This window comes from Marmota marmota, unplaced genomic scaffold (assembly GCF_001458135.2).
Source record: "Marmota marmota marmota unplaced genomic scaffold, marMar, whole genome shotgun sequence".
NCBI classification, from domain to species: Eukaryota; Metazoa; Chordata; class Mammalia; order Rodentia; family Sciuridae; genus Marmota; species Marmota marmota.
The window spans coordinates 16,093,650-16,114,330 of NW_025999913.1; the positions used below are offsets into that span (position 1 = coordinate 16,093,650).

The 20,681-nt window shown below is 45.7% G+C and overlaps 1 long non-coding RNA gene across 3 annotated transcripts in view; it reads right to left on the reverse strand.

The window, feature by feature from the left end:
* LOC107149425 overlaps positions 1-14,097 on the reverse strand; it is a 33,310-nt gene extending 19,213 nt beyond the window's left edge. For all 3 annotated transcript variants that reach the window (XR_001504398.2, XR_007346261.1, XR_007346262.1), the window contains exons 1-3: positions 8,194-14,097; positions 4,533-4,714; positions 3,238-3,404 (exon numbers count right to left, since the gene is read on the reverse strand). This is a non-coding gene — a long non-coding RNA (uncharacterized LOC107149425). The remainder of the gene's footprint in view (positions 1-3,237; positions 3,405-4,532; positions 4,715-8,193) is intronic.
* Positions 14,098-20,681: the final 6,584 nt, after the last annotated feature.

Genomic DNA, 20,681 nt, shown 5'->3' on the forward strand with positions numbered 1-20,681 from the left:
AAAAGGAAGACGCTGCCTTTGCTGAACCTGGAGTTAAAGTTATTCAGTTCGTCCCCTCCCCCACACTGCTCATCCTCAGAGCTTCCTTCAGACCTTTTGCTCGCGGGAGAGCTGGTCTGTGCTTCCACACGGTGGTCCTGGTGGTCCTGCGGCAGCTCCAGACGGGGAAGGCGGCTCCTGCGAGGGAGAATCCTCCGAGGGGTGAGGAAAGAGCCCGGCTGGCCATCTGGGCCCTGAGCCGTCTGCAGTGGACCATCGGGACCAGGTCTGGCTGTGCGGCTCCCAGGTGGGCTGAGTCCAGGGCAGTGAGAGGCGTGAGATAGCACAGGTAGGAGCAGCGGGCAAACTGGAAAGTGGTGAATGAAGACCAGCTGCGACCTCGTTGACAAAGCAAGTCGAGAGAGGGGACTTCAGCCCCTCTGCAAACTTCGACTAAAGGATCCGTTGACTATAAGAGTCCAGCGAAGGCCAATGAAGCCAAGCACCTCTGTCACGGTGCCTTTCTCGGTGGTATTTGGGGCATGGAATTCTTTGAGGATTTTTGAGGGAGCTGGGCACAATCCCAGTCCTGCCTCTTGATGCTGCAGCATCTCAGGAGAGACCTTTGACCTCCCTGGGCCTCAGTTTCCACATTCTTACTGGTTTGTTTCACATGAGTCGAATGAGATGTGTGCAGAAATGCTTGAAAACGCTACAGATACGAATGGTCTTGCTTTCTCCAATTATCTCATAACACAAGGAGTCCTTTGGTAAGATGATAGGGGTTTAACCCAGGGGTGCTTTACCACTGAGCTACATTCCCAGTACTTTCCATTTTTAGTTTTTAAGACAGTGTCGCTAAGTTGCCCAGGTGGGCCTCAAACTTGTGATCCTCCTGCCTCGGCCTCCCAGGCATCACTGTGCCCAGCCCTGGGATGTGAAATGTTGAAGAGTGTTTATTCCTCTTGAGCACAAACTCAGCTGAGATCAGGAGCAGCCCCTCTTGCCTCCTCGGTCCTCTGTGAGCAGGTATGAAGACTTAGCAGAGGAAGCTGTCCAGCAGGAGACGGACCACAGCCTCTGAATGGCAAGGTCACAGGCGTGGAGGGCGTGGGCCCGGGCAGCCGCCTCTTGAGTGGGTGGTGAACCGCGTATCGCCGTTGTGTGGCTGTGAGCAAGAGTCAGAGGCAGGTTTTGCAGGTTCCTAGGCTTAGAAGCAGACAAGGAGGAAGGAAGAGCAGGATGATTTTGGTTGCCTTAAAGCCCTCTGTAAACGTGGTGTAGGGCTCTGATCCACTTTCAAGCCCAGGGGCCAGACGAGTCGTCCCCCGACCTTCTCCTAAACCCGGGTCCTCTTCATTCCTGTCCCTCGCCAGGCCACTCCACATCTCCAATCCGCTCATCTTCCCCCAGGTTTTACACCAGTGTCTCAACTGTCTTCAGCACCTTCTACTTGGAGGGGTCCGACCTTGCCCAAGGACACACGTGGTGTCTTCCAAAGATGGAGCTGCGCCACGTGAGAAATGCAGCTGCCTCGCAGGAGCCGGCCCCAGCCCCTGCTGCCTCTTGATGCTGTGGCATCTTGGGCGAGACCTCTGACCTCTCTGGGCCTCAGTTTCTACTTTCTCTCTGGTTAGTTCCACACAGAAATGCTTGAAAACGCTATAAACACAAGTCGTCTTGTTTTCCCCCAATTACCCCATAACAAATGCCCTCATTTAGTAAAGATGATCGTGTCCCAAGGACGGGCTGCAGGGGGCAGGCCCTCGAGTCTACGGAGGTTTCCTTAGGGCTGGGGAGAGCTGGGAGGCGGGTTTGCAGGGATTGGGTGTGTTATTCTAACACCTATCTGTTTCTGTCCTTTTAGAGAGTTATCTTGACAGTCTGCCTAGCTGATAAAGCGTGTGTCACTTTCTCATGTGCAAGTTTATTACTGTTTGTTTAAATACTTAATGATTAACTATCTCCTGGGCTTATCAATAAAGCAATTGAAGTCTTCTGGGATGGAGTAGATTAAAAATGGAAATTTACACTTAATGGTCGATTATACTTAATGATCAATCAGCTTGGCTAATTTTGCTTTCCCTCCTTTCTCTAGTAACATCTTGTCAGAGATAAATAGGGGAATCAGTGGACTTGAAAAATACAACAACTCACAAATATGACACAGTACATACAGAGAGCCGTGGACCTTCCTCTTTTTCTGTTCATTTCATTTCCAGGAACTTATCCTAAGGAAATTATCAGGAATACTAAGTCACACACAAACAAGGGTGTTATTTAGGAAAGGGACGTAATTTCTCTTGATGCTTAGTACCATATAATCTTTCTAAACAAATTGAGACTGGTGATGGCCACCCGCCAGGGTTGGTGACAACCTTTTCTTTCTTTTCTTTTTCAAGTTTCAGTTTCTCCGCTAAATCCCTCGGGATGGTGGCCCAACCTTGGGTTGGCATGACAGGAATTTAGGAAAGGCAGTTGTGAGCATGGCCAGTCCCTCTGCGGAAGCCTTTATAAGGCCACAAGGATCCAGGGGAGGCTCCAGGGCCACCTGTCTCCCGAGGACTCCAGCCCTCCTGGGCATGCCCAGAGCAGAGCCTCACCCATCTCCTACCTCTGACTCCCAGATGTTGGGTCTCCCAGCTTGCTTACCCCCCTAAGGACACACTTTTGAAAACAGAGGCTGTTATTTTGCCTCCAGGACCAAGGAAAACCCATATTGCCCCAGTTTGAGGCCCCATGAGGGCTTCTGGCGACAAAAGGGAAGAAGACCTCTATTGTTTTAGAATTGACCTAGGAAACAGGCCAGTGTTCCCAATAGAGTCTCCATTGTTCCAGATTAAAATTCCAATAAGTCGTCCAGCTTCCTTCATAATAATAAAAGTCTGGAAAGACCTTATGCATCGTATAAGGGGATCATTCACTGGAATATTATGTGGTGATTAAAGAACTTGGTTGAAAAAAAAACACACTATTTCAGTAATCTGGAAACATACCCAATATACACATTTTTTTTAAAGTAGGTTACAACAGGGTATGGTGGCACACGCCTGTGATCTCAGCAACTCGGGAGGCTGAGGCAGGAGGATCACAAGTTCAAGGCCAGCCTCAGCAACCTATCGAGACCCTGTCTCAAAATAAAAAGAGCTGAGGGCGTAAATCGATAGAACGCTGGTGGAGTGTGTGTGGAGTTCAATTATCAGATGGCAACAACAACAAACCAACAAAAACAACAATGACACCCCCCCAGAAGCTTACCAAGCAGGTGTGCAATGTCAGGCCGCACCCAGGATGTGCTGCGCACCCTCACAGCTGAGACAGGGCCGTGACAGTGTCCCGCTGACGAGCAGCAGGACTCTGGGTGAGGTTTATATTTCTTCTTAGACTGTCACTTTTCCATACTTCTAGATTTCCTTCTTTTGCCCCTTGAATTTTCATTTGGGAATTGAGAAAATTATCAAATTTACTCCATGTTGTTTTATGCTTTTGATATAAGAGTAGAAATAGAGAGAGGGGGAGAGAATTGTTTTCACTTGTTGGAAGCTACATCAATATAGCACAGAACTTCTGCCATTGTAGAATGTACCAACTTTCAAAAAATGTTTAGACTGCAGACCTTGCTAAGGAAACAGGCTTCCCAGTATTTAACCAGCAAACAGCCCCATTCCCTTTGTACCAACGGTAAAGAATTTAGCCACCCACCATACAACAATGGCACACTGATCAGTTTCTTGGGGGTCTGAGACCCGGCTCCAGTTGGTACCCAACCCAAAGTTAGCAGGGCCTGGTGGGGCAAGAGTACAAACTGGGACCTTCATGGCATATGCTTGATATCCAAAGTCCAAATCAAACAAGCGTCTTATTAACTCAAACATGGTCTCTGCTCTGACCTTGACAAATACATCTTCCTAAGACCAGGATCAAATTTAGGATTCTCCCCATTTCTGGTGTTCTGTACCAGAATGCAGTGGGTACCCTCAGGCTGGCCACGCGTCCCCTCCCTCAGCACACCCCCAGCGCTTTCTTTCTCCCTCCCTGTCCACCTGTGAGACCCAGGAGAGCATGCACTGGCATAAAGCTTGTCCCTGGGAAGAAGTCTGCAGGCCCTGGAGCAGCTGTAGATCAGGACTCCAAGGTCTGGACATGCAGAGCGTCCCAGGCTCCGGGTGACATGTCTCCTTGGTCCACTCACTCCTTGCCCTATGGGTGGGGTCATGACAGGGCGAGCCCAGGGGCAGAGTGTGGCCCTGTGAGGCGTGGGCCCAGCCAGTGGCCCCTATAAACATGGGTCTAAGGGCCCTATTTCCCATGTGGAACCCCCGTCATCCGCTGCGTTCCATCCTGTGTTCTCCATGATCAAGAGTCAGGAGAGGACGTGTAGGAAGCTGATCTTGCATGAGTTACTCTTTGACCCTCCTAGAGGGAAAGGCCCTCTGCTTTTTCCCTTTATTAAAATAAAATTTTAATTATACTTCCACAATTTGATTTTGTGACCTTGAGTTCTGAAAGGCCCACTCTCCTGGGGGACACCTGGGGAAAATGCGGACACCCACCTGAAGGAGCTTCATCCTTCATTGGGCTCCACCCTGGGCTGGAAGACCAGAGCTCAAGGGAGAACCTGAATGGGAGTTCCCTTGGGATGAGCAAGCGTGGACACTGGAAACCAGGCAGCGTGGGAGGTCTCACAGAGGAGGCCGGCGGATGGAGGGCCAGCTGGCTTCCAGGATGGGGCATTCTGTGACACGAGGATAGAGAGCACAGTGAGTTCACGGGGCGATCCAGCGGGTGCCAGGCACCACGCCAGACACAGACGTACCCACGGACACGTACGCAGCATGGGTAACACACTGTACCTGTGCACCGCCTGTACACACAAACGTCATCTGAGACTCACGGCAACACTTTGAAGAAGTAAGGCTCATCCACTAACCTGCCTGCAGTCTCGCTGCCAGTTTTGTGGCAAAACCGAAGTTACAATCCAGGTTTGTTTTGCTACAAAACCTGAACTCTCAGCCAGTCTGTTCTAGTCAAATAGGATTTCATGAAAATTGGCAAATGGGAAGAATTCCAGGGAAGAAAGGCCTCACGCAGACTGTCCTGTGAAAACCGTAGGCTGAGGAACCTCACGGAGAAGGGCCCAGGAGACACCACTGAGGAGGGGCTGCTCCTGGGTGCAGCTTGGGAACTCCCTCATCCCCCGGAGCCAAGGACAGGGCCCAAGGCCCTGCTGCTTCTGAATGTAAATGTTTGGACTGAAGCCGGTGATGGAAGCTGCCGTCTGGGACACTCGGCACATTCTGGAAGCATAGAAAACGGCCCCATTCTTCGGTGGTACAGAGACACAAATCTCGGAGAAACTTGGTGTGGGGTTAAGAGAGAAGCGACTGGTCAGCCCAGGACCAGCTGCAAGAGGCAGCTTAGTGAAGGGGTCTTGAGAGGGCAACCCTCCTCTCGCTAAGCCCATCAGGACCCACAGATACGGATCCCTCGTCTTGGCTTCCTTTAATCATTTCCATGAAAATGCATGCTGGAGAGTGACCTGGAAACTGATGAGATTTGTCCCCTTGAGAAGAAAACCACGAGGAGTCAGGAGAAAATGGGAACGAGAAAGCCACGGGGGAAAGGCTGGGGAGCAGCAGAAGAGGCAGAGGAGGATGCAGTAGAGGGACAGGCCGATTGCTCAAGAGGCCACTGGGTGGCTTCGCAGGTGCCCCCAGAAGAAAGGAAAGCCCGTCCAGAGGCCAGAGCAGACCCTGGGAATCACCTCGGAGGCCTGCACCTCCCATCCCCACGCTGATGAGGGGCCTGCTGGGTGAGGCTGGGCCTGGACGGGCGAAGGCTGGGGAGGGCTCGTCTGCCTCTACCTCAAATGCCTCCCTTGCCATAAACCAGGGACTTGTACCTTCCCAGTCATGATATAGAATCCTGAGGGTTCGCATCCTGCCCTCATCGCATTAAAGAGAGAGTTTGTGCCACACACACACACAAACCAACAGTGCTCTTCCCCACCCCCAAATTCTATCTTCATCACATACAAATTTTACTTAAAAGAAATCACCGTAAACAAATGTTGAATTCTGGTTAAACACGTCAGCAGGCATATCCTTAGGGGTGAAGAGTATTGATGTCTGTCTTACTTTGAAATACATCCAAAAAAATTAGATGGATTGATGAGTGAATCAAGAGATGGGTAATTGCATAGATATGTAATAAAGCAAGTAGAGTCGAATGTTATTTACAGAGTTTGGGTGGCTGGGGTACAGCTACTTACAGTTTGGGTTTTTTTTTTCTTTTCTTTTCTCTCTGTTTGAATATTTCCCTAATATAATACTGAAAAGAATAGTTTCTTTAAAAAAAAAAAGAAAGAAAAGAAAAAAACTATCTATAGACAACATGATTATCTACCTTTTTTGATCATTCCATTGGGGAAAAAATATGTACCAATAATGAAGTGTTTTCTTTCATCTTTACCTAATTCTTTTGTCTTCCCCATCTTTTCTTCTTTGCAGACTAGTAGAGCACAAATACCGGTATTGGGCAAAGGCATTTAAAACTTAGGAGGAAATATGCCAGGCCATTCATTGTTCTCGTAAAATAGTTTGATCAGAGAAATCCAGCTGCAGTTGCCAACTATGAATATCCTATTTGACTCCATGTGAAATGCATCTATTCACCAAGGCATCTGCTGACTAGTTAACAGATGTTCAGTGAAGATATTGCCCATGAAGAATTTTGACTGTTTGGTTTTATGTTGTTTTGTTTCTTTCTCCAAGTTGAACTTTAGGGTAAGAAGATGAAACTCCACATAAACTAATGGGCAGCAATGACAATTTGTGACAGAACTTACACGTCCAATCTTAAAGGACAGACATGTCTGTGGATTCTCTGAATGTGTTTCTCATTCCTTGTGATTGTAGCTGACAACTATGGAGTGACTGGAAATTAGGAGAAAAGAGGAAGTTTTTTTTTTTTACATGACTCATGTTCACCAAAAAAAAAAGAAAAAAAAAAAAAAAACAAGCAGAAAGAGAAAAAAAAAAAAACCAAACAAACAAAAACCCTAAAATACAATGTTAAGCCATTGTTGTCTACGATTTCACCTCAATTATTCCCTACTCATACGTAGTCTTTTTCTCCTATATCATACATATCCGGAGCAGTATAAGTAGGATGTGTCCATAAATAGTGGAAGAGTTGTCAAAAATGGATCAAAATTATCTAACGAACTTCTTTTAAAATATCATTCTCAATCACTTAAAGTTTGAAAAGGAAATTTGACTTCAAAGTGATAGTAGAATTCAAGATTTTTGAGGCAGCAGTTCTATGGATAAATCTGATTTTTGTGACAAAACAAGTGAATTTCAATCTCATCAAACACTAGAACACAGGAGTAAATTCTTGCTAATATTTTAAATAAAAAACTAATATTCTGGCCCTTGCATCCTAAAGAAACAAAGCAAACCTTATTGCCCAGAATTCTGAAGCACAAATACTTGAATCAAAAAATAATAGGTTCCAAACTTGCCAAGCTTATGAAAGGAACATAATTTGTTTCTAATGAGTTTCCCCAAAGTGATAAAGGTTTGATTTTGAATTATTCTTAGATATTTTTGGATACCTGTGTTCCTTAAATACCAGACCTGTTCACCCCTCTGCTCAATCAATGGTTACTCTGCTCAAACTTCGGATATCAAAGAGACTTAGGATGCCAGAAATTAAAAACCCTTTGCTGAATATCAAGACGATGTGTTCAGAAAAAAAGAAAACACTCTGGCACAGAGGCAGTGTGGGTTTAAAAAGTCTTTTGTCACTAGCAGCAGAGCTTCTTTCTCGAAAGATAAGAATAATGGGCTCAGTATTAGAAATGAGAACCATCCAAAGAAAACAATGTGGAAAGAGAATTGATATCCAGTGAATTGCTTACTATTTTTAAACAAATTATTCACTAAGTAAAACTGTTTCCTCCACCCCCTTTGAAAAGCATTAAAACCTTGAATGTATTTTGTTAGATGAAGAGAACAAAAACTATATTTAAATCACTTTTAAAAACACCACGTTTTCATTTGAACTTAGAAAAACACAGAAATAAAAGCAGTTGTGAGTTATCCCGGAGGGCAGTGAGAATAACTCGTGGGAAGAAATGAAAGCAGAATCCCCCAAATCAGACAATGAAGAGCACATTGGATTATATAAATGATTAGAAGTACAACTTACCTCTTTGTGACAAGGTGCTTGTGGGTGCCGGACCCCAGCAGGGGTGAAGCCGTGATGATGAGTTAAGGCACATATCAGAGCTGAGAGTCTCACGCAAAACCCCCCGAATACCAGACAGGTGTGTTTGAGACCTTCCTTCCTCCCCAGGGGTTGTCATACCTCTGAGCCCTACCTGAGGCAAAAGACTCAAACACACCACTGATTGGCGGGGACCCACATGCCATCTTTCCGCTATTGGAAGGAAAATTCCCAAAAGTCATCGTGCCTATTAAGTGGCGAGAGTCTGTTCTCCAGGGGGGATTTGTGATCCATGCCACCCTCTCGGGATGGCACAACTGCCCTCAGACCAACAGGGCAGCAGGTCGGAGAAATGCTTCCCCAGGAGCACAGACCTCTCCACACTGAGCACACACAGACAAACCCAGAGTCGCCCGAGAGCTTTGCTCCGTCGCTGGCGCGAGCCCACAGGATCCCAGGGAGGGCTGGGGTTATCACCGGCCGTGCCACCTGGGCTGCTTTTCAGTCTGGGCGGTTTGTAACACACCACACCAAGATGACAGCTCCCCGGAAGGATTTCTAACCTGGAAGCAGACAGGGGTGTCCCTTCATCTTGGCTGCGTTACTCAGCTACTCTCAGAACAGAATCTTTCCTCCCTCCTGATAAACACATGCTCGCGTGTACTAAACAAAGAAGGTGTCTAAATTAACAAGTCAATGCTGTCCCCTAACAAAGAATAAACCCCGTCTCATGACAGGCTCACCATTCTCCCCAAACAGGAATATAGGATAGTGGCATTAGGGAAAAAAAAAAAAAAGATGCAAAAATGCAAACCATTTGAAAGAGACATTGTAACCTAAGAGGCTGCTCTTTGCTGGTCTCTCGGAGGTAACTAGGACACACGCCACCCCACTTTTGTTCCAGGGCGAGATAGATCCTCGGATGCCGGGCATGGTGACATACAATAGGAGTTAAAACCACAGTCAGTCTTAGCAAATTAGGTAAATTAGAGATCATCTGATGGCATTCTATTGTTGCTATCGTAATCACCGTCATTTTCCCCCCCGTAATGGGGCTTGGGGACGGAAGCCCAGCTCTCTCACAGGATAACGGTGAAAGGTGTCCAAAGACTCAGGGATGCAGCATCTGCTTTTAAAAGCTCTTCAGACTCAAATTGGCATTTTACTTTATCTTGAAAATTTATTAGAGATTCAGAGCATGCCGGTTTAAATGGAAAGGTGAAAGCAGGGTAATTTCAATCTATGAATTATTCAGTCTCAGCCCGGCGAAATTGCCATCCACACACTGATGCCCTGACGGTCCCCTTGCAGGGCCCCCATCACGGTTGTCATTTTTATTTCTTTATCTAAGATCTCTTTCTCGATAACCAAGCTTGTCCCTTGGGGCTCGGCTTCACAAACCCAGTATTTCAAATTGGCAATAACCTAAATGCACCGCTGTCTCAAATTGCTGTCTCCACAGGCTGTCTCCGCCCCCCCCTCCATCATTAAAAACTACATCCATGATGATATCTGTTTGGCTCTTCGATCAGGTGATTTAAAATATGCCACACACACACATACACACACGCATGCACGCACACACACAGAGGCATCAGTGCGGAGAAGAGTTGTGTTCTGCTAACATCACAAGAGAAGACAGAGTGCTGCTTCCTGCTTTGTTGCCTGCCGTCCCACCCTAGCTGCACAGTGTCCTGCAGGAGACAGCCAGTGCTAACCAGGATCTGCCCAGCACCCTGATTTCCAGCCAGAGTTGCCAGGGACTGCATGGCGGGAAGACTCATCCAGATCACTGTACGCTTAGCGATCATGATTATTTAGGAAAAATTAGAAGAAGCCATCAGAGGACCAACAATAGACTGTCACTCTCTCAGTCTCCACCTGCAGACTGTAGTCACTGTGTTCTCCACTCGATGGCTGGTGGCATCGCAGCTAGTCGACAGCTGTCCCGCATCCAGAGAGGACTGGGATTGATTTAGGTCAGTGAGTCTGGTTTCTCTTTTAAACCGCGTTCTAACGGATTAGTGAGGATCGCGCCAGCCCCGTGACCAGCCTCAAATGTGATCCGGGGAGTCCCGCAGCGGCCATGAAGTGAGTCGCCCAGGCCCCAGCCAGACACACGATGGCAGGCACCCTTGCTTTGTCCTAGCCTTTACTCAGAAGCCCCCACACTGTTCACACACGTAGTGGAGAGCCTGCCGTGTCCCATCACAGGCACTTTGGTTACGGGGTCCCCCCCCCCGAGCAGTACCTGCCCAGCTGAAAATTCATGAGGCCAAGTTAGAAGCCCCCGTGCGCATTCAGACTGCATCTCTGCTCCTGGCTCCGGGAAGGTAAATGATCCTCGTGTGAAAAATGCTAAGTAGTAGCAGGAAAATAGAACTTTAAAACTCGGTCGCCTTGTGCCCAGTTGGATGCCTCTGCTGTGGCGCAGTGCGACCAGGAGACTGTGGAGCCGGGCTGGCATGCAGCAATGACAGAGCAGTCAGCTGACTCACAAGGAGTCATCATTCAGTGTCCTCTGCAGAATCAGGCCAGTGGCTAAGGTGGCACCAGACGGATGACATCGAAGGCGAGGAGCGACTACAGGACAGCGGTCACCTCCTGTCCCCCACCCTGGCAGGTGCCTCAGGCACTGCTTTGGGTGGCTGGAGCCTTAACTCAGAGCCTTCCAGACTTAACTGTTTCTGTGCTGTGTGCGAAGATGGCAGGTCATTATTTAGGTGACACTTCCAGTGAGGAACCCAGGTTAAAACCATCACTGTCCCTACTGTTTGGGTTCATTTCAGGGTCACAAGAATAATTCTGGGAGAATTCTTGCCCAGATTTTGGTTTTAAAAGCACACTTCTTTTTATTTTATTTTTTTTCTTTTTGACAGGTAGAAGTTGCCTTAAGATACTGGTAAGCTGCAATGAACTAGTCAATTGTACCTAACAGGATGGTAAGAGCAGTAGGGAAGACCCCAAGGTAAAGGGGTGCAGCTGTGGCCTTAAATCACTGTTGGCGGCTCTAATGGCGGAGAGCATGCTCGGTCGTGGCACACGGTGGTGCACCCCCATTAATCTGACAATGGAGCAGAAGCCTTATGTGGTATTGCCCCAGTGGTTTGAGGAATTGCTAAAATAAGAAGTCAGTCATTACCAGGCGTTTGTTTAATGGCTGTAATCATGCTGACTTAATTTAACTTGCTGCAATGTTTAACAGAGAGACAATTATAAATTTGTACTAAAAAGAATAACAATGCTAGTATTTGCCTAGCACCTTGCTCTAAGGAGGCATCCTCTTGAAGGTTGCTTCGTGTCCCTGTGATTTCCAGAGCCCTCGGAACATGCTAAGGGCTCTGTGGACCAGCACCCTGAGGACAGGTGCTTATGATTCTGAGCCAGGGTCACATCTACACGTTGCATGAAGAGCTTGCACAGGATCTCTCCTGGACTCCGCCATGCTTCTCACTGTAGGAGGTTTTCAGTGACTTTTTTCATTTCTCTCTTAGGAATTTTATTTTTCAGTTTGGTTCTCATTTAGTTCTATTGACATGACTTCCACTTGAAAGAGAAAATTTCTAGATAGTAAACAGAAAGGTCAAAACTAGACGAAAGCCAGACACCGTGGTGCACGTCTTTAATCCCAGCGGTTGGGGAGGCTGAGGCTGGAGGATTGCAAGTTCAAGGTCAGCCTTAGCAACTTAGCAAGACCCTGTTTCAATTTTTTTTTTTTTTAATGTACCTCAGTGGTAAAGCATACCCGAGTTCAATCACCAGTACCAAAAGATAAAAAATAACTTTAAAAACATAAATTAAGAAATTAAAATACAAAGAAGGGAGTAGGAAATGGATAACACGTTTTATGAAAGAAAGTCAACTGAAACTACATGGCTGATATATTTCAGCTGATTTCATGTATTTATGCAGAAGAATAAAGCACGTATTTTGTTTTTCCCTTGCATTTTGCAAGGAGAGGCCAGAGAGGATGTGGCTTCCAATGCCTCTTCTGGTTTGGATCTTAAATATCTCCCAAAGTTCGTGTGTTGGGGACTTGGTCCTGGGGGAATGGTGCCACTGGGAGGTGGCACTACTTCAGGTGTGGCCTAGTGGGAGGAAGTTAGGCTATGGGGGACGTGCCCTGGAAGGACACCTTGTGGTCACCCCACCCCATCCCTACTCCTAGGCCATCATGTGAGTAGCTTTGCTCCATCACACGCTTCTGCCTGTAATGCTCGGCCTCATGGAGCCCCTGAGGGTCGGAGCCCAGTAGCCCTGGAGCAGAGCCTCTGAAACCATGGGCCAAACACAACACCTCTGCAGGAAACCTGCCTTCTTCTGCACAGATAAGGGGGAAATCCCTTTGTTCAGCCTTCTGGAGCCCTCCATTCTGATTTATTTTATTTGTATTTAATTAACTTACTGTTTGCCACATACTCTCTGGCCACCTTGTGAAGTCTATGGATCATTCTGATAATGGTTTTCTAGGCCCATGCAGTACGGTCAGTAGAGTTACAAAGGAAGCTAATTATATTAGATATCTTGCTTAAGAACCTTCTCCTTAGTCAATCAAAGCACTTCCAAGGTGAAATTGCAAAGTCTCTCTGTCCCAAGGATCACTCAATAAGGAAGCAAGCTCAAGAAGAACCCAGGCAAGAGGAGGGGTCAGAAGGAGGCTAGAAGATTAGAGTTAATGGACTTCATGAAGCTGAACACTGAACTGTGTTTTTAAAATACCTTCATTTTTATTTATTTATTTTTTTATGTGGCGCTGAGGATCCAACCCAGTGCCTCACATGTGCAAGGCAAGCGCTCTGCCACTAAGCCACAGTCCCAGCCCTGAATGTGTGTTTCTTACAGAGATCTTTTGGGGGGACCAGCCGATTATGATTATCTCATTTAAGACATACTCTACTTTCCAGACTGATTAATTCACATGGCACAGACCCTTCGCCAGGCTCCTTGGGTGCAGAGTGTGGACGAATTGATTCTTTCAGCTTTTACAGCTGTGGGGGGGGACTGAAGCCCAGAAAAGGATGAGTCTCGCTGTAGCACCATGCAGACCGAGGGGCAGCAGGCCCAAGACGTCTCCTAACCCACATCAGACTCCCTTCTATCATATTGACAGTCAGTGGCATGCTGGGACCGGCTGATGACAGATTTCTTGTCTTTTTTTTTTTTGGTACCTGAGTTTGAACCCGGGGTGGGGGGCCTCAACCACTGAGCCACATCCCAAGCCCCTTTTATATATTTTTAGAGACAGGGTCTCACTAAATTGCTGAGGCTGGCTTTGAACCCACAGTCTTCCTGCCTTGGCCTCCTGAGCCACTGGGATTACAGCAAGAGAGAATTCTAAAGTATTCAGAATTCTACTCAGTGCTACCCCCATTGACAGCTAGAAATCAACCCCATAAATGATACCATACAATTATTTACATAAAGCTTTCTTAGGTGTTATAAGTAATCTAGAGGTGATTGAAAGGACATGGGAGAATGGACACTAGTATCACACCATTTCACTGAAGAGACTTGAGCATAGAGGCTCTTGGTCTCCATGGGGATCCTAGAATTCCCCACGCCCACTGGTAGACACCCTCATGGATTCGGGGTCGCTATGGGCAGAACTTAGCTTCGCCTCTCACCCCACAGCCCGTTCCTGTTCACACTTGGGGACTCTGGTCAATTTGCCCACCTGCCCAGACCCACTGTGTATTCAGAGCTAAAGTTCCCCTGTAGAGAGACTGAACCTCAGGAGGACAAGCTTTGCCTAGAGGTTCCAGAGGTCACGGTCCCCAGAGGGCAAGGGGTTGGGAGGTCAAGTGGGCTCTGCTGGGGGGGGTAGGAGACACCAGATCCGCCTTCCCCCTGGCCTCAGGGTGGCAAGTGCGTGGGCCCCACAGGTTGTGTCATCTGGCCATCCACCAAGAGAAAAGAGAAGCAAGGTCAGCACCTCAGTCTCTGGGCTTCAACCAGGGCCCTGCAGGAGAACACAGGGCAAAGCTGGGTGTCCGATGTAGACCACGACTGAGCATCACAGGCGGCAAGTTCTACAGGTTGAGAGAGGCCGAGGGCGCCCTGCTCTCCTGCTCCTCCTCTCCTGCTCCATCCTGGGGCAGGTTGTAGATTCCCCTGTCCAGCCCATCCAGGCTGGCTCATTCTGAGACCTCACAGTCCACTCCCCAACACAGCATCAGATGTGACAATAGGTGCTCGCTATGTGGCCAGACGATGGCCCAAGAGACACCAGCCTCCCAGCACCTGCAAGAAAAAGACGTTTGAAATCAGATACCAACTCTGTATAATAACAGAACTGCAAAAAGAATAAAAACATTCACTGTTTACCAAGTGTCTATAAGGTGCCAGGTGCACATGATAATCTTAGTATTCCCCCATAATAAATACAGTAATAAGTCCACGTAAAGGGCTTTCTCTCTTTTTTTTTCCCCCAAAATGATTGAGGTATGCCTGACAAAAGCGTGCATATTTAAGTTGTTCAATGTGATGCTGTGACATACACATACATTGTGAAATGGTTGCCACAGTCAAGCCGATTAACATCCCCGTCAGCTCCCACAATTATCATAATAGTAACCCATTTAATTCCTACAACAACCCGGTAAGGAAGATACCATTACTATTTCCACAATGGCTCCATTAGTTAGGTATTTCTATGCCCCTTCACATAAAACCAAAAGATTGAAGAAGTGAATATTGGTCAAATCATACATCTGGTGAAGTAGGCTAGTGGATTCAAACCTAGGTGTGTTTAATTTGGGTTCAAATTCAAATCTTGTTCTCTTAACCATTACTGTTCAAATATAGGCTTCCTAAAAATTACTGTTTAGTTGTAATAGTCTCTAAGTGGGATGGAAAAAAAAAACTAGAGAAGGAAGGAAAAATAAAAACTAGACTTAGGAGTCACTTGGACAAGGTGTAAAGTTTGAGTTGTGAGTAGAGAGACCTGTCCATCAGAAAGTTGGGTTTCTTTATTATGGTGCTCTTTTAAGGATATTTGACTTCAGTACCAGGCTAGTAAGTTGGCTGCCTGAGTCAGAGGGAAGCCTGGTTTGCAGCATAAATACTCCCGCTGTGACTGAGTTCAGGATCCCAACAGTTTAATAATCTGTTAAATTGCTGGATATTTTGCAGTTAGCTCTTGCACGTCAATAGGAGGTAGCTCGGCACAAACAGTTTGGGCTAAAGTAGCCAATAATTCTGCCCTTTGCAGAAGCCATGTCATCTTATAACACCTGGCCCTTACATCCGTGAGTTCTGAATTTGCAGATTCAACCAACTGTAGATTAAAAACATTAGAAAAAAATTTTCTGTACTAAATACACACTGTTTATTCAGGTCCCCCCCCCCACACACACACACTGTAATCAAACGACCTGACAAGAATATTTAGAGGAGGAATAGTCTATTTGGTCTCAGTTCATAGATGGCTGAATCCATTGCTCTGGGCCCAAGATGAGGCAGACCATCATGGCGGAAAGATGTGGTGAAGGGAAGCAGCTCAGGACATGGCAATCAGGAAGCATAGAGAGACTAAGTTTGGCCCACCAAGGACAAAATGTATACCCCAAAGGCACATACCCAGTTCACACCCCCTCCAGCCACAACGCACCCACCTACAGTTACCACCCAATTAACCATTCAAGTGAACTGGTGCACTGAGTAGATTAAGACTCTCATAACCAGATAATTTCACCTCTAAACCTTCTTGCATTTTCTCATATATGAGCTTTTGGAGGCTAACTCATACCTAAACCATAACAAACACAGACCTTTCTTCTTGTCATTAATTCCAAACAATATAAAAAACTGCCTAATAGTATTTATGACACATTCTATTAGTTATTATAAATAGTCTAGAGCTGATTTAAAGTACATTGGAGGGTGTGTAGGGTGTACACAAATAATACCTTATTTTATGTGAGGGACTTGTATGTCCACAGATTTTGTTATCTTCAAGGGGGTCCTGGAACCATCCCCCATAGACACCAAGGGATAGTTCATGTTCAAGGTAGATTTTTACCAGACACAGGGTTCTCTGGCCTGTAATAGCCTTAGGTAGTCTCTAGTATCTTTTGTGCTGTCTTTTCTAAACTTTGTACTTTTACTCCTAGTATTTAATGATGATGTTTTTACTTACATTTTTTGAGTTTTAAAAGAAAATTGAAATATTTGTTTCTTTTCACTTGACCATGGACCAAATCTAACCAATATGAGTTACTTTTTAAATGGAATGGTCCTGAATTGACTGGGTGAAGGTTTCTTCAGCCTAGTGAAGTCAGTCACCTATGGGAGAGCTGAGGAGCCTGCAGCGTGTGTATACCTACATATATACATATATACTACATATATACATGTATACCTACATACACACACACACACACACATACACACACGTGCATTCAACAGTGTTTACTGCAAGCCCTGTACAAGTCAAGAGCATGTGAAAATACATAACACTCGCCATGATGGGTTTGCGCCTATTCCTAAGAGCTTTCCCACGGTTTAGCCCTGCACAGTATTTCGAGGACCCAACAGCCATGAAATGCACCCTATAAGTGTGTGATTACCATGCGGTCGTGATATGAATTCAGAGCTAGCAAATTAAATGGCAATTACCCTTTGAGAAGCCATGTAACTCTAAAGATAATCACCATGTTCCTATGTAGTTCTTTTTAGATCTTTGGGGGTGCTAATTTGTAAAGCACATATGACCAAATGAATAATTACAGAGCAAGGGGCTGAAAGGTAATTGCAAAATAATTGCATGCTACTTGATCCCTCTATGAAAACATGCTTAATAGAATAGTCACCTAAACGATTTCTTTTGCCTGAGGAACACTTTCAGGCTATTCTTTCCCCCTTAGCTCTGTTTTGCACTAAGCCATAAGCCTTCTAAATAATATTGTTTGGTAAAATACACTAAAGTATAGGCTGTAAGTATAGGTTTAAAAACTAGGTTATAGAGCTTGTTTTCTCCCCGCTACATTGTGTAAATGTTATTAGCTTTTAAAAGTTGGTTGTTGAATGCAGTCTATCTTTGGACAAATACACAGTGGTGTCGGGTTTTGTTTATTTAATGTACGGCTCTTTCCAGCATCTGGACATGCTGGGAATTGTTCTCCAGGTATTACCAGTTCCATATTCTAATGGTTACATTTCTCTCTCTCTCTCTCTCTCTCTCTCTCTCTCTCTCCTCTCAGTTCACTCAAGGAATGGAAATTAATGGAGGGTCCGAGATGAGATTAAATGAGCATGTGTGTGCAGCGTGGGAGAGAAATCCTGGAGCTGGGAGACAGGAGACACTGTGTAAGTGGCTTCCGCCTCCATCTCAGGCTTATACATTTCAAGCTGGGAATGAAAACACTTGCAAGTAAAGCACACAAATGTATAATGCATGAGAATGTGCTTTTAAAAGTTTTAAAGTGCTATTTTAAAATGTAAGCACTGATATGATAGTGGTCACTAACAGTTGGAGGAATTCTGTCCATCTAAGAGTCTAGTCACGTGCCATTACTCATCTCCCTCGCATTGCTGCCGGACCCGGCCTCTCCATCCGTACTTTATTTAGCAATTTCTTTCTCTAATCATGCTCAGCAGTTGGCCAAGAGCCAAAAGTTGCAAGAAGACCAATAACTATCAGGTAGAAATTATTCTCTGCATCTTCACAAAATATTAAGTTCACTTCCTCTTTTAGGGTTATCCTCGAAGGCTATTGCTCCCTACAACTGCTGCTTACAGAAGTGATCTAACAGTTAAAATCAGCACGACTTAGGACTTTGAGATGGTAAAGTTTAGAAGTGTAAATTTAATGTACATGTAATTAATACTTAGGTCCATACTCTGTGAAGCTCTCTACTTCCAAAATGTTTTGCCAAAGTGATTCAAGTGTGTTCCATTTTCAAGGGACATGGTACTGGACATGACAATCCAAGGCAGATGACAATCCAGGGACAGACGCAGATAATGGATTTTCTTTGCTTAGATCCTTTCTGCCACTCGTGCCTATGCCTCTGATAATCCAAAAGTGATAACCACCGTTATCACTCAACGCACCACTATTCCCATGATAAGTCAAAGACGGCGACAGCCACCAAAAGTATTGCCTGAGTGTAAAAGATCCAAAGCAGCAAGCCTTCTCGGGTTAAGAATAATGTGATGAGAAAACTAGTAGCAAGCTAGTAAAATTACGCCGAGCTCAGGTTCACAGTGTGATGATGAATTAAAAGTTCTGTTGATTTGTAGGAGAGCACATTGGCGAAAACCAGACATCCTAATGGATTTATGAACGTCTTCTGGATGCACATGAGATAAGAGAGCAGCCCTTAAGATACAAGCATTTGGTCTGCAAACTTCTTATAAAGACAGATATCACTGAGGAGGAACTTGTATTTGGCAATTGCTGGGGATTTGGATACGACGCGTGGGAATTGAGAAGATGAAAAGAGAGAGTGCAAGGAGCCTGGGTTGGATGCTCTGAAGAGGAAGGTCAGTAAGGACTCCTCAGAAACAGCGAATGAGACACACATTCTACAAATGGGGCTCTGTGGGGTTACCTACTTAGGTGGGAACCTGAATAAATTTACTGGCTGGAGAAAAAAACAAATAAAATGTGTTATGTTGTAGATATGGGCTACAGAAGGGTAAGTGATAGAATTCCAGAGACAGACGGTGAGCAGACTTCTTATCCTCAGAGACAGGCAAAGGTGGCATGGGTGTAGGAAGGAGCTCTCCGTCCCTGTCTGTGTGTGGGTTCTAGAATTGATTGCAATGTTGCACATGTGTTCTGATCAAAAAAGACAGTGACATAAAGATTTTGATACTTTTAATATACTTCAAGATCTAGTAAGCTTTTTAGTTAATAGATCACTTTTCCTTGGGGAATACTATAACATAGAGGTCATCAATAAGAGCTCTAGGATTAGGTTCCAGTCTTGATTTGCCCACCTACCAACTGGAGGCCTTGGTCAGATTACTTAAAATTCTTAGTTTTATCAAAGATAAAATGTGGGTTATAATAATAATATATCCATCTCGGAATCCTAAATTACCTAACAGTATACATTCAAGAAATGTCAGATATTCTTTTGATTGCTGATAATACTGCTGTATACGTTAAAGTTAATGAACATTTTTATAGGGTGCTCTTGAGAAACATTTCTCCCATCCTGTCTGAAATTCTTTCTATCAATTGATCCTTCTATCTCTCATGCGTCCAACTCGATAGTTCCGCCTCCGGGGCAAGACTGTAATTCAACCTTCTTGAATCCTGCATGTTAGATTCATCCTGTTATTCTACCCTTCCCAGGTCCTTCTGAGTTCTCTTATCATCCAAGGTATTTCTTGTCTTCCCTACCTGAGTCCCCCGGACAGCCTTAGCTAATGCACACCTGATAACTACCCTCAGCTTCTTCCTTACTGACAAATCATTGGTTCTACTGTAGCAGTGGATCCAGTGAAGGTGCTTTCTCTCCCAGCCTCCCCAGCAGCTAGGAGTGGGCATGAGATGTAGATCTGACCATGTGGCAAAAGCAGAAGTCACTGGGCGGGCCTCCCGGTAAGTTCGTGAAAGAGGCCAGACCTGAGAGAATGAAAATCAGATTCCAAGAAGATGGAGCTGAGGCCTGAGGCTGTGTGGAGCTGCTGGCTGCCCCTCCTGGGACCCCCAAACTCCTTGCCATGTGCTAGAAACAACTCCTCTTTGATGAGACCTCTCTCACCAGGTTTCCAGCCCATTTAGCAAGTGCAGTTCTTCCAACCTGTCCCCAATGCCAACTATGTAGTTGCCTCAAAATATTTAAGGAACAAGAAACCTGAAGAGAACAGAAATAAAGACAGAACACAGGGTGCGCTGTCACCAACCACGCTGCAGGTGTTCTACACCATGACCTTACGTGCTACACACTGGCACATCAGCCAGCAATTGCTTGGCCCGTGCTGGCCTTGCCCCTGTTATTAGGTGGGGCGCAGGCTGTGTCTTTTTTCTGTCTAATTGACATAGCGCCTGCCCTTGTTCTGGATGGAAGGTAGGTGTTCAGTGTAAATTTGCAAAACTTAGAGCAGCCTTGCCAAGATCTTCTCCTGGGACCGAGGAGGAAACTGGGGCTCCAGGGCCTCGTCCCAACTCAGTCCAGAGTCCTGGGGCTGGATGCACGTTCACGTTCTCATAGCCAGTGGTGATGACGCTGCCCCATGCTGTTTGGACAACTCCAACAGATCTTCCTTGTATGTGACATTATCTCTTTGTGTATACCTTTATTTCATTCATTTATTTGTAAGTGGTGCTGAGGGTCAAACCCAGTGCCTCACATGTGCTAGGCAAGTGCTCCACCACTGAGCCACGACCCCAGCCCCTTACATTATCTCCTTAAGACCTCCCTTTACCTTTCTTTTTTTTTTTTTTTTTTTGAAAGAGTGAGTGAGAGAGAGAGAGAGAGAGAGAGAGAGAAATTTTTTTTTTTTTAGTGTTTTAT